Genomic DNA, 15,014 nt, shown 5'->3' with positions numbered 1-15,014 from the left:
TTTGCCAAATAGAAAATCTCTTCCCCACTGTCACTCACTGAACTGGGGCTTTGATGAGCCAAAGCCTTGGTGATTTATAAATAAATAAATAAATAAGGGAATCTGTTGTTTTGTTTCGGGATTTTCTGACATGACACTGACATTCTGTAGCAGGTTAGGAGGCTTAGGAGCAATCATGTTTGCTGATCTCTGAAAGTAGAATGCTTCAGTAAAAATCAGCTACTTGTGACAATGTTTGACAACCCCGGAGAATCAGTATCATATCAATAATGCACAATATGCCTGCAAGTCAATACATCACTACAAGAAAAAAATATTTGGGAATTTTCTTTTTTTCCCTTATTGTGGACCTGGAAATCTCTTTTTTAGACAGTAATTTCTGTGACACATCCTGTCTCCACAAGTGCTAGTTTTCCTCCTAGCAAAGGCTCCCATTGCTCTCCCATGTCTAACTTTCCAGGGGATGGAAGTGGTGAAAGTAAAGAGTTCTTGAGTGATGACCAGAGGCACAAACCTTGAAGTCTTTGGAGACTTAGCAAAGTGTGATTCACAGGACTTTAAAGACTGCAGGATAAGGATGCGCTTCTCTTTTGGCGGGTTAACTTTTCCTTTGAACTAGAAGAAAACATACCAGAACAATAAAAAGCACAGTGAGGGCGAGGTTTGCCCTGGGATTGTAAGGTCCGGACTTTCAGATAAGAAGTCTGGTGCATAAAGAAGTTTGAGTGGTAACAAGTTGTTGTTTTGTTGTGCCTTATGTTCTTCAGAAAGCAATAAAGATGAAAAACCAGCCTGCGTTTATAGCTGAGAGAAATCTTTGACTTCAGGTCACACTGCAGATAATGACAAGTAAGTTACAGGCAGTCAAATGGAGGGATGCTTCACTGCAGAAGTGTGAAAGGTTTCCCCTTCCCTGTTTCCTCTCTTTTCTGTTATTGATTTCCCTTGCTCCCATCAAGCCCTTGCTGCCTTGCATACCAGCCAGATCCAATTACCATGTCATTTTTTCCATATACTGCTCTACAGCATAATTCTTCCAAGCGATTTGCACCTTTTCTGTGCTAAGTACTCTCCTCTGTGCTTACTATTCATGTAAGTCACCCCAGCAGCACACCACAAGTTTTTATTTCAGGATTAAATATCTCATCCAAAGTCCATACATACCAGAAAAAATACACGTATTAACCTGCAGAAGCTCTGAGTTTGACCTACGAATGCTTTCCTTCTAGAAAATAAGCAGTAACTGGGAAATAAATGCCCTGAGAGAAAACTTCACAGGGAGTCACTGACCAACCAGAAACTTCAGCCCAAGCTTCCCTGTCTATGTATATGTATTTATGTCTGTATTTCTGGTGTGTATATAATTATGCATTTCTGTATGCGTGTATGTATTTGTAAATGCACAGAGAAGCATCCAGACTTGTAAATAACATCATTTAGTGTTTTGCAGCTTTCCAAGCTGTTTTTGAAACAAAGGTAGCTTTCAAGATTACCACTGGTCAAGCTGATGTACTATTTCATGTTACCTGAGGGTCACTAGTTGTAGTACCTTGGTGTTACATGAGGAAGTCTTACATAATTCCAGGAATACATCGTTCTTGCTGTTTTGCTCTGCTATGTCATTTCTGCTTTTAATTAGTTCTGCGCATTTATTGCGCAATAGGTCAGACTTCCCAAAATAAATGCAATGGGGGGTAATTCTGATGAACAAGTTTGGCTTCCCCAAGTTCATAATGAATCACATAGAATCATGAAGGTGGGAAAAGACCACTAAGATAATCTAGTCCAACCACCAACCCATCACCATCATGCCCACTGAGCGACGTTCCTCAGTGCCACATATACATGTTTCTTGAACACCTCCAGGGACAGCAGCTCCACTACCTCCCTTAACACTCATAGCATTTGCATATTCCCCAAATACACAGCCTGAGGACTGCATAATATTCTTCCACATCAAGTGCAAGTACCACAGATTTTTTTATTCCAGCTCAATGCATTCTTGTTACACTAGCTCAAATAAATATTGTACCGAGTTCACCTCCTCATTCCAGAAGCTGCAGCTCCAAATCTCATCATGCACGTTGTCATGTATCCTATAGAAAGTCATCTAGTGTGCTTTACATCATGAACCTAACCAAGCTTTAGCTGTGAACCAGTGTGCAGGAGCACTTATTCACTAACTTACCCCACTTCACTGGGCCACCTGCAGCAGATCTTGTAACATGCTGTAGGAATTTCCTCTTGGACTTGGATATAACCTTTAAGTCGCTTCTCTTTTCTTCATGACAAGGCTCCACTGCAAGCATGCCAGCCACCTAATTATTAACCTTGACCTTGGGAAAAAGAAGCTGAGTGCCTTTAATAACAGCCCCAGTGAGCTGAGGAGGCTCAGCAATTATGTCGCATAATATAGTCATGAGAAGAAGGTTACCAGGGAGATAATGGTAAACATCAGCCTTAATTCTGTCTGAAAAATAATTGGAGTGATCTCCCTTTGTGGCTGGGGTAGAGGAGAAAATTGGATGGGTAAATTTCCAGCTATCGCAGATGTTAGTCAAACATACTGCACTCACCATTGACCAAATTATTCGCTACCTCTAAGTGTTATGGGCACCAATTGTCTGGCTTCCTCTCCATGCACACAAGTCTGCATCATTAAAATGAGAAAACAGAGTTGGTTGCGACCCAACTGGCATCTCTCTGTGCTGCCACAACACCTCTTGTTTACAGTGGCTCCATCAGACTCCTCTGCTCGTCAGCATATTTATCAGTTCTGACACAACCCGGTCCTTAGAGCCCTGGTGACATCCCATGAGGGCTGGAATTATCCTAGTACAGTCCCTCAGGATATGGCCATGGGAATCCTGCTGCAGGATGTCCTCTGTTGCTCTCCTTCACTGTTCTGTGCACTGGCCACAGCCCCAAAGTGCCTTTCTCATCCCAGGGGCACCCATATAGGGGTCAGCAGTGCCCCCCCAACTCTGCAGGCTGTGGAAAGGCCACATGTATGCCAAGGGAGAAGAGCTGGCAATCTGAGAAGCTTGCTAGCAGTTTGTTCCTACCTCTGCTGGATACCTCCATCGGATGCTGGCATTTGCCTCTCTGCTGTCACCAACAGAAGTTCTGCCTGGACCTCATGCTTGCTGGCTGGGAGACTCAGGAAACACAGTTATGGCCATTCTAGGTTTGGAAACAAGCCCAGAAGAAAAAAACCAAACATTTTCCTCCTGAGTGCACTGTTCCCTAGAGCTTTACTTTCCAATTTCTTAGCCCATTTGGGACATTCAGTCTCCTTCACTGGTATCACCTGCTCTAATTATCATCATGGAGTCTTCTTATTTCATTCTCTGTCCAGAGGCTCCAGCTGGGATAGGGTGCCCATCCCATCCTGCCAGTTCTGCTTCCAGGCATTTCAGGCAGTGAGTTCTTCAGCCTTTACTTATATTTAGATCAGATACTCCATTCCACAGACACAGGGTCTGACCATTTTCAGACTGAACTGTGGTTTCAATTCCCCATTTCCTATTCCCATTCACTCAGTTCTGGAGCTGGCCAGGCAGAGTTACACAAGTGTGTGGTAAACACATGCATGTCACATGCATATCAACTAGCCTCAAGTGATGTATTAGCTCAGGTGAGTTTCATCCATGTCTCAGAGTGGAATTATCTAGCATCTCCTGTTAATGTGGAAGTGAAAACAGCATTCAGAAGCTACCTCTGTTATCCAGCTTAAAGGTTCCAAAAGCTCTGCTGCTGCTTCACAATGTCTTTGAGAAAGTCTGCTGCCTTCTATCTCCCAGCCAATTTGTGTGCATGAGTCCTGCTGCCAGGACAGAAATCCCTCCACTGCAGAGCTGCCAGGCCATCCGGCTCCAAGTGCTGCTGACTCCAGCCAGACTACTCTGCTGCAGCTCTCTACAGCTGCTGGTAGCCTCTGAGCCATCAAAGCACAGTCTGGGTAGCATGAGCCCTGGCTGGTCTAGGACAGCATCCAACACTGCAGTACCGCCACTCTCTCCCTTTCCATTCCCCCATGGATCTCTCTTTACATTGGCCACACGTTTGGCACAAACACAGCTTTTATAGCTGCTTTCTGCTGATCCCTTCTAGTACCCAATTAGAAGGCTGTCAGCACCAGGGCCATCACTCTCCTGCAGCTTCTGACAAGCTTGGACACCGCTATACTGCCACAGAAGATTAAAGGAGTCTTTCCTTTGTATCACCCAGTGGCTGTGCGCTAGCCAGAAACTAATTCCCTTCCCAATGAATGTGTACGTGGAACAACTAATAGGCTCTGTAAGCCTGTCTTCATTCGTTTTTAAAAGGAACACACTCAGTAAAGGACAGAGCCGTCTAATACACATTCCTCCTCTTTCCCTTTTTTTCCAAGCCTCAGGAGAGTAGCAGTTCTCAAGAATTAGAGACTTCAGGGGATGGAAATGCTTTCTAGTATTCACAACAGGACTGAGCATCAGGAATTCTAGGTGCTTTTATATGATTAATTTATAAGCAATGGTGACTGCCTTTGCTCTTCAGCGATTGTTTTCTCCATTACAGCCTCCCAGAAACTGAGAAACAAATGGGTGTGTAGCTCTATTACCTCCAGAGCGCTGGCTCAGATCTCCTCGAGGCTGGTAGTAACAGGACATCACTGTGCTCTGAAGGCTCTTTGGCAGCCTGCATGAAATGAGTTGAATGACAAACCCGTACATTAACTTTACCACCAAGCATAAAGATTACTGGGCAGTACAAAAGAAATGTTGCTTTAATCTCCTGCAGCACTACAGAGGTGCTTGTATTTGTCAGGCACCACAGAAGGAGTGATGGTCTGTGGGACCCAGATCTCAACAGCATCTCAGGGTGCTCCTGGGACTGCAGCTGGTCCATTAACTTCCAAATTCTGTCTACAATACGCAGTAGTTCCACCTGATGCAGTATATAAAGCTGAAATCATTTATCACCAGTAAGTTTCATCTAGCTCCCAAAGAAGTTGAGTCAGCATGCATAGACTGCTTAAAGCCTGTAAATTCATTTAGCATAGGGTAAAGCATATCTACTCACACTGGTGTAAACCCAGAATAATTCCACTGAAGTATAGGAAATGTAAGGTCAGTAGAGTGAGCTAGATTCAAACTAGCATCACTAAGAATCTTTTTTTTTAAGCTAAAAAGCACGAAAGATAAACATCCTTTGAATTCCTGACCTCTCTATGAAAATGAATTACAAGATGTGGAAACCCTTTGAAACTGATAGAAGTATCTCTGCCTCAGATCTCTCTCCTCTGTCTGTTAATCAAAACAAGGCACTGTAATCAGCTCCGATTCTAGGTCTATCTGTAGGGAACAAAGTGAACTTAGAAAATTAAATCATTTAGCATTTAGCATTTCCTTCCTCATTTCAGCACCGATTGAGCTTATTTCACAATTTCTCCCCCTTTTGTAGCTAACCAGCAGCCTGCGAGGGCTGTCAGTGCTGTTGCAGGTCAGCAGCTTGGCAGGAAGACACCGACTGTTCCTGTTTGCTGGAGGGATCACAGCTTCTGAAGATTTTCCCTTTTAGACTCAGAAGTTTGTTTGCTGCCTTCTTGACGTCTGGTTTCCTGTTTTCTTTGCTACCTGCTGAGTAGGAGACTAGGGACAGACCTACGTGGGGAATAGTTTGCCATGCTATTATATTCTACCAGCAAAATGCAAGATTTTGTAGCTGCACCTTAAACCTTAAGCTTCTGCTGGAAGAGTTTATTCCAGCCTTACTTGGATGAAATACGCTGTGCTGGCAAAAGCACAATTCTGCTGGTATAAATTATCCTGTGCTAGGAGCTTTCGCCGACACTGCTGTGTTGATCAGGCACCATGCCTCCTTATACCTCTGCCTGACATGGCTGAGTCAGCCCAAGTGTATAATGTGGACACGTGGAATATTCTAAAGGTCTTTTAGTTATTTTACTTAAAAGGAATTATAATAACTACATATCAGCGGCCAGAGGCAGAGGAATATTTCTAAAGTGGGAGAAATACTCTAATAATCATCATCACAGAATCATAGAACAGCCTGAGTTAGAAGGGACCTCAAGGATCATGAAGCTTCAAACCCCCTGCCTCAGGCAGGGCCACCAACCTCCATATCTAATACTAGACCAGACTGCCCAGGGCACCATCCAACCTGATCTTAAACACCTCCAGGGATGGGGAAATAATTATTATGAACAATGTGATAGTTTGCAGTCTCAATCTCACCACAGTTCTCTGCATTTTCTTCCCACCGTCCTGTGCCTTTGGTCAAATTTAGCAGACATCCGTCATAATTTAGCCACGAAAAGCACATCAATTGAATTTGGAGGGAGGAGTCGACTTTGCTTTTTATACTGTGGTTGTACAAGTGCATTCTGCACCACTGATTTCCATGACTTGTTTAAGTCATTATTGCCCACTAATTTATTTTTCTGACTTACTCTCTTCATCCTTCCTTTCAAACCTCTTGTGTTTTCTAGAATTCAGCAAAACACTGAGCATGAATTTCTGGGCTGTCAAATTACATTTCTCAGGAAAGGGTCACACTGGTTTTCTAATTAGTTCTATTTCAAATAAATTTCCTGTTAACTACAGTTACAGGAAATAAATGCAAATCTGTTACACATTGGTTTCTTAACTAAAGCACTTTGCATTCCGCAACTAATAATAGGTGACAATTTTCCATTGACAACTTACTTCCTCTCCATGTCATTTATGGAGAGCGTAGAGGAGAAGACTGTCAGGGAGAGAAATAAATGTCTGCAGAGGCAGCTGGCCTGACTTCCTTTGGAGCTGCCTTCCTGCAGCCTCTGTGGCATGGGGTGCCTCCCTCACTGCCCGGTACAGATGGTTTCCTGCGATAGCTCTTCCTGGGCACCACTGCTTGCTGGGTACCAGAGCTATGCTTTTTTGTGCAGTGTGGTAGCCAGCAGCTTGGGCTGCTTGTTTCCACCATGCTTTCCCTTCATGCTCTGGTAATCCACTTGCCTTTTTGTGTCCCCACTGTGAGTGAAGGACACTGGGAGTGTAGGACACATTGCTAGTGCTGCAAGTCTTCACAACTTTTCTCCCAGAAGTTTTATTCCTCTGTATGTTCTTGTAGCTTTACAAGGCAAGTGAAATCTAGCAAGGGACTCCTCTTTGCTTGCTTCAATGTAAGTATCATGGTCAGACAAAAGGCAATTCCATTCATTTAAAAGCAAGAATGCTCACTTCACAACACAAGCCATTCTACACCACTCTCCCAGACTGGCTGGGAGTGGGACAGACGTCTCTCTGCCACCAAGCATGAGCATGACTAAAATACATCAAAGGGATGCTTGGACCTTGTAACTATATAAAATGCAACAGAGATTATAAAACTACCTTGCAATGATGTGCAGTCCAAACTTTGCTTTTCAGATGTCAATATCTGGGTTTCCTTGTCTGTTCTTCAAGCCATTTCTTCCACATGATTTTCCCAGGGCTCTAGGTCATAACAACTCTCCGGCATGTTGTAATCAGGTCTGTAAGTACTGCTACAGAGACTGGAGCAGAGCAACACCTGTGCTTTTGTTCCTCCAGATTCAGGAGTGGTACCTGCTTCTTGCTGTGACTGAAGGAGGATCATCCAGTACAAAGACATCTGTACAGCATGGAATCACACCATAAACATTCAGGGCTATAAGTCTTGTGCTGACCTTGAATTTCACATTATTAATCTTCCTATAAAAATTTTACATGTTGAAATACAGTGTGAACATAGAAAATACATCCTCAATTCTTAGTAGTCTGACTACATTTAAGATTCTCAGGATGCTTTTCAACCCAGCCCAGAGGGATGCAGAGGAGATCACTGAGATCCTGAAGAGGAATGATTTTGGTAAGGATAACTTCCCTATGAGGAAAGCCAAACTACAGAAGCTCTGCTGAAGCCTGAAACAGTGAAACTCAATTATAGCTCACTTGTATTCTAAACATCAGGCTCTGCCAATAGGAGGGGGAAATAAGATCACATCTACAAATAAATACTAGTAAATATAGTGTCTTGGCTAACTTGTCAAGAATAATTCTTTGGTTGACAGTTATCAAGAAATTCTTAAATATTCTTTTGAACCACGAACCTGCAACTGTGTTCCAAAGCCTCTCTTATTGCACAGCGTTCTATAGAAGCAGTCATTACCTTTGTTTTCTTCTTTCCTAGGGGAAGGTCTGGAGCTGACTGTAGACACACATAGCTTGAGGGTTTCATCACTTTCAATTTCACTTCACTTGCATGTTCAAGGCAAAACCAAGTCTACAGCTCCCCCTCAATGGCTTTTAGCATAGAGGAACAAGATCTCCACCCTATAACAAAATAAAGCTGCAAAGGTGTGCTGTAATTGATGCCATGTGGATGGGCTTATCCACTAACCAATACTGTTTTTCTGTTTAGAAAATATGGAAATGAGATACCTGGATACTTTACATGTTGGTTTTGAATAGGAAGACCTGCTGGAGTAACTGTTACTAGTTGCTCCCAAAGGAGATACAAGTATCAGTAGATACTGTAGGCACTCTTGACCTTAACTTTTTTATTGCTTGGAGATGCTCCACACCATAGGCTATCCTCATAATCCATGCTCCTGTTAAAACTCAAAGTTCTAACCAAATCTCAAAGACAACAGCACTCACGAGTTTTGTAAGAGCTCCTTGCTACTCTTCTGCAAAGTAATTTACATTCACACTAAAAAGAAGCCCAGAAAACCTGAACTAATTAATCACCAAGGAGAGGTCTCTTGTCATTCTCTGAAGGTCTCCTCTAGTTCAATATGCTTTATTAGACTTCTGTCTGACCAATTTCTGTTTGCTCCCATAACTAATTAAATTGATGCTGAGCTGGGCAAAATTCATAATCCTGGAGCTATCTGACCAGTTCAATGTGCATTTTGCTTTTCTTGCCTGAATTTCTTGGTCCTGTGGTATAAATATTATTGACAAACATAATCAGGTTTAATATTTCATCATCTTCTTTCTCTGTCATTTTCTTAAGGGGGAAAAAAACAAAACAAACCCTCAGTCCTGCTAGGCATTATAGCAGCAAAACAGATATCATTCTTCATGAAAACCTCATTTTTCTTCCTCCTAAAGTTTTAATTTTATTTGAGCTCAAATGATTGCATGGTTGATAGACAGAGGAGTAGACATACACATGGCCAGAGGGAAGCTATTAGAGATAACCTCCCTCTGAGCTATTTCTTCTCTTGGTCAACATTTACCTGAAGCCTATCAGCTTTTGCCCATGTTGGTTCAGTGATGATATGGCTCATATGTAAGCCAGTTCATTACACATTTGGGAGCTCCTATATTTCTGGCAGAAATCATTAAGTTTGTATGCACACATCTATAATATTTCTTAACTAGTTCATTCTCTTTTTATGAAATTTTAGGTTTCTATCAAACTGCCCATTTTCCTTCGGTTACATACCAAAAATACTTTCCTTCAGTATCCATGCTGGACTCTTTTATCACCACAATATTTACTGCTAACTGACCCATAGAACCCATTCAGTATATAATATCCCCCCACCTCTTTTTTTTTTCCTTTGACCACAGTCCATTTCCCCCATGTGCATGTGTTTCTCTCACTACCCCTATCTCATCCCATCCCATTAGCTCTGTGTGCTGAATAGCCTGTTCCAGGACATCAAACTTTAATTTAAACAGAAGATGATCAATACGCTTAGCAAATTGCCCATGGCAACATCAGCAGTTTGAATCAAAGGGTTTTATAGGTAATTTAAAGGGCATTCTCATTCACTCCCACAATGTGGCATATACCTATTGCTTGCTTTGCCAATTACAGCTCAGCTGTCTGAACAAGAGGAGTAAGAGCTTTTTCTCCACACTCAAACTGTGAAGCGGGACACAGCAGCTACTCCAGGTAGATGTGATAGTGTGCCCTGAAACCGAAAAAGGCTGGGAATCTCAGGAGAAAAAAAAAACAAAAAAAAAAACACTTATCTAAAAAAAAAAACCCAAAACCCCAAACAAACAAAACAAACTCATCAGAACTTAAAATCAACATCAGGACTAAAGAAATAGAGATGTTTAAAGGAAATACATATGATCCTCAGTCTAACCCTGTTTTGCTGGTGCTGTATCTTGGGACCACTGTATTTTCATGTAACAGAGGGGAGACTGTCTTCAATGTTTTTGGAGCCTTGCTGGTCTAACTTGCAGATATCCCAGGTAAATCTGTGGTGTTTATGTCCAAAAGTTTGCAGAAGAAAAACTGCTTCTATAACCCCAATTCTGAAGACATCTTGTTTGTACAAAATGTACACCCACCTGGACATTGTTTCTTTCAAGTTGCAAATGCTTTTCTATTAAACTTCTCTTGAAAACATGAAGAGCTGATCAGAGCGGACCTGTGAAGGCAATGAAATCTGGTGATGACTAAAGAGAGCCAATGGCTGTTTGACACACAGCTAGCTCTTCCAATGACTTCCCTCCATCTTTAGCTTTTGCATAGCAGCAGATAAAGATTTAACAGGGGTATACACCTACTGTTTTTATAAATTTGAGTTATCAGGTGTCTTTGTTAGAAGAAGAACACTGCTGTCACGTATGGGAGAGAGTACAAGAGGTGCCATGAGTACAAGCACCAGCCTGAGGGGGGAAAGCAAAAGGCTCCCAAGACATCCTGCAGAGTTAGTGAAATGTTCTGTTATAGAGGCTGGTAGTTCCAGTAATCAGAGTGGAAGTATAGAAAAAGGACATAGAGAAAATGGTGGGCTTGGTATATAAATCTAGAAAGCTGCCACAGCATGAGAGCAGGGTTTCATTCACCATTTAAGCTGGTGACAAGGTGCAGGACTTGAATAATCCAGAGCTTCTGAGGGTCCTGTAGAAACCTATGCAGAAGACATACCCTAGTAAGACATGCATGGCAGAGGAAATCAACATCAGACACACACTGGGCTGTATCATCTCCAATACCCACTAGGGAAGGTCTCTGGACCACAGTTCAGCACAAACATAGTGTGCTATTATTTAGCAGCACATGGGGCCAATAAGGCCCTTGTATGAGGAGACATACGTATCTAAAGGTGCTGAGCTCCTAGCTGGCTCTATGTCAGAAATTACACAACGGATGTTGAAATGTTGGCTTGCTGACAATTTGTCATTCAAGTAATGGATGTCTTATTTCCTGTTTTTGCTGAAAGCTGAAAAGAAGCATAATTAGCAAGCGAGAAAGCAACCTTGGCAGCCAAACAAAAAAAGCACATTTTGGGCTCCTGAGCCAATTAAAATTGTTTATGTAGCCCATGAACAATATTTTTCTTCCCATCATTATAATTGAGAGAATTCATCAAAACCCAGCCAAATTTGCTTGTAAACAACCTGATCCCTTGTCACGCTGTGAGCTATTAGCACCCAGAGAAGAACTCAAAGCACCCTGCAAAGTCCAGGATGTGTGTAGGGAGAAAAAAAAAAATAAGAAAATCATCAAATCATCATAGAATGGCCTGGGCCAAAAAGGATCTCAAAGATCATCTAGCTTCAACCCCCTGCTTGGACAAGGTCACCAACCACTAGACCAGGCTGCCCTTTTTTATTCTGGAAACTCACATTTCAATAAACATCTACTACCTTCATTTTGATGCTGGAATTCATATCTCACCCAATTCCCATATGGATATTCAGAAACTGAGTTTCTCATGATGTCAGGTCTGACTTCATTTATCTTTTTTACCACGCAAGGAAAGGATTCTTCAGAAAATCCAAATGGCTGGACAGATATCACTGCTTTTTTAGTACAATGCTCATCTGGTCCTCTCATAACAAGACATGCTTTTCAAGTGACTCTGAGTTCTGTTTTTTCATTCCTGGACACATAGTAATTTTGTTGGTAAAACTATAATATGCTTTTGTGAATTGGTCTGTTTAAATAATTTGGTCGTTTCTGAAGCAAAGCTAATTCTGCTTGGGAAAATTATCACCACCCTTTGGTGAAAGTTACACACGCTGTGAAATAGACAGAAGTGAATAGATCTATATAGAGGACGAACAAATTTTCTATTACGCAGCCCATTGCCAAGCAATAAACATTAAGTGCATGGATATGCAAAATGAATGTTGTGTCCTGACTTGTCTGAAGTTGTATTTTTCTGCAAGTGTGTTTTATTTGCTGCCTCTTTCTGGGCATGTTCAGCAGTGCATCTGCCTGTGTTTGTTATCAAACATAACCTGTTTTGTTTAGAGACCTTCAGAAAGAAAGATGGATTGGATATGACTTGCTCTGGGAACGTTTTCAAAACAAAAGCTTGGGTGGGTGTTCAGTTGGTTATGACTCACCCCAGTATACAGTCTAGAGAGCAGTGGGGAAGGTGAACTCACCGATGATAGCTATGAGAAGCAGAAATCCTGGATACAGGCACCAATCTACTCCAGCAGAAAGAAGAAGAGACATATGAACATCCTGAAGGGAGTTTCACCACTGAGTTTGTCTTTTTCAGGGCCTTAATGTACAAAACTTGATTTTTTCCCTGACACCAAAATTCCTATACTGCCAAAGAAGGGGTTGGGTATGACTATGGCAGATACAGAACGGAAGGCACAAAAAGCAGATATGATGTCTTGCTGACCACAGTGCCAGTGACAACTGAAAGAAGCTCCTACATTAATGACTCTTGTTACCTTTTCTCAGAGGTAAGTACAGGTTTTGGCATTAGTTTAGTATCAGCAGCTTCAATGTCATTGCTGGAGCCATGCTCTACTGGCGCAGTGGATCTCCCACCTGGCACTATGGCTGTATTCACATAGGTCTGTAACTGCTCTCTGTCAAGGGGAATTTTCTATCTTCACAATCATAAAGAGAGGAACAGAAATGCAGATAAAAGAAACCAGCCTCCTTTGTATAGTAATTCTCAGGCTTCTTCCATGATTAACAAGTAGAAATACATAAAATTACTATGCACAATAATCAGACCTGAAGCGCTTGATGACTGGAGGAGTGACATGGAATACCATATCAAGTGTAGGCCATGTAAGCCATAGATGAAATCACCTAGGAGTGCTCCTCCAGTTCTCCTGTTTTTCACATAAGTATGCTCTTAGGTCCTTCATCTGCAAAGCAAAAACTAACAACAAACTAACCCCAAACAAAGAGAAATTATTAGTACTTCTGCTAATCAGTCTTACAGAGCAAGAAATGTTTTGATCCAGACAATAAACAGTATTATTTGCTAGCAGCATTGAGAGTATAAGATCAGTAATGAAACAATATATAAGTGCTTACCTGGTCAAACATTATATATACATAAAATATATATATTTTTTTTCTAAAAATAAAATATATAAATTATATATATATATATATCTCCATAAAACACATCAGCCCAAAATGAACCTAGCACTATTCTTTGATAAATATATTCTACTGAAATAGTGATGGGGTAGAGAAAGGAGTAGCCTGAAAAGACTGCAGTAGCCTATAAAACATCTGGAATGAAACAATCGCTTGTCTAAAAGTTAATAATTTGGTCAAATCATTGCTATTGTGAGGTTGCAGGTTTCCTATTACTGTCATTGTGGCATTAATACACTGAGAAATTCAGATAGTTTATCAGCATCCATTAAGGAAGGGAAGGAAATAAGGACAAAAGCCTGTTGTTTATTCAAGGTTGTGTTTTATTTATCCTCTGGCTTTTAAAAGGCTCTTGTTTTATGTGCCTTGTGGGCACAGAGGTTTCAGTTTAAAAACATCACCACTAAACCAAACAACCAAACTGACAAAAGCCATCTCAGGGAGAGCAGATGAGACATAAAAGCAACTCAGTATTCACAATGTCATTGAAGTAAAAGCCTTCCACTACTGTCTGAAGGACAGCAACCCCAAAAATCAGACCAAATGTGGGAATTATGACTCTGGTGAAGCGAATGTTCTTACTTTGGCTCTTTGGAGTTTATATCTATGAACTCTTAGCATTCTGGGTTTCTCAGATGGAAGCTAACAGGATGTGAAGGATGGTGTGATGTAACTGCGCTCCTTTGCTTACTGCCACTATACTAGCATTAGGGCACCATGAAGCACTGGGCACTTACAAATATAATACAAGTTATGAATAAGCAGGAAAAGGTAGAGATAAGACAAATAATTCTATTCCTGTGGCCTGATAAGTGCAAAAACCTGTAAGCTTTCTCCCCAGTGCTATCTGATTTTCCTGGCTTCTTTCTCAGTTCAAGGCTCACATATTTTCCTTTTGTTAGCTGAGCTCACACAAAACAGCAAAATATTGCAACTTTCCTAAATGGCTCATTCACCTATTATTATTATTATTTTATTACTTCCTTTTCTGATCCATCACTGCCAGAAGGACTGTGCTGAAGACAGACTCAGCTGAATAGAATATTAGATACTAACATAGATACTAAACCACTCTTCTGCATTTTTCTGCATTTGTTTGCACATGCAACTTGTCCTTCAGCAACACCCAAATGCCTGGGCCCACCTGATCAGGCTGATACCTAGAAACCCCCACCTCTGGTTTTGGGAGAGGAGAAACCCTTTCTGAACTGCTGGCCTTCAACTTCACCCTGTGCTCCCTGGCCACATCATCAGAAACAACAGAAGCAGCTTACTTGTTAAGGACAGTGCTGAGAATTTAGGTAGTCCTGTCAGGAACACGCTGCAGGTCCAAGAGGCTCAGGCAGTACTCCAGAGTCTTGGGGTCCTATTGTAACAGGACAACAAACAAATAGAAGCTCATTGACTGATGCTAGTCCTGCTAAACAAGGATGTTAAAGCATTAAGGAATCTCTTCTTTGTAAAGATCTTGAATATCACTCTCAGCAGACATCAAAACTCTCAGTAGGGTTCAGATTGTTATTGGTGTCTTTTATCAGATACTTCCAGGGTGCTGGTTGTGCAGTGAGTTCCATAACACTGGTTTGTCTACTTCAATTAATATCCTGACATTTTCCCCACACAGCTCATCATGTAGATTGATTTTTATTTACTTTTTTTTACTGTTCTCT

General features: G+C 41.5%; 1 long non-coding RNA gene across 2 annotated transcripts; it reads right to left on the bottom strand.

Moving 5' to 3' along the window:
• Nucleotides 1-4,045: 4,045 nt before the first annotated feature.
• On the bottom strand, nt 4,046-14,782 carry LOC107314399. 2 transcript variants are annotated; one of them, XR_004307409.1, is made up of 5 exons: nt 14,619-14,782; nt 10,323-10,402; nt 8,176-9,018; nt 7,380-7,638; nt 4,046-4,680 (listed from the first exon to the last, which is right to left on the bottom strand). It is a non-coding gene; the product is annotated as an uncharacterized LOC107314399 (long non-coding RNA). The 2 variants fall into 2 exon arrangements; XR_004307410.1 differs by lacking the exon at nt 4,046-4,680 and having other exon boundaries at nt 7,227-7,638.
• Nucleotides 14,783-15,014: the final 232 nt, after the last annotated feature.

This window comes from Coturnix japonica, chromosome 5, assembly GCF_001577835.2.
Source record: "Coturnix japonica isolate 7356 chromosome 5, Coturnix japonica 2.1, whole genome shotgun sequence".
Lineage (NCBI taxonomy): Eukaryota > Metazoa > Chordata > Aves > Galliformes > Phasianidae > Coturnix > Coturnix japonica.
This window is presented reverse-complemented; position numbering and strand designations above follow the sequence as displayed.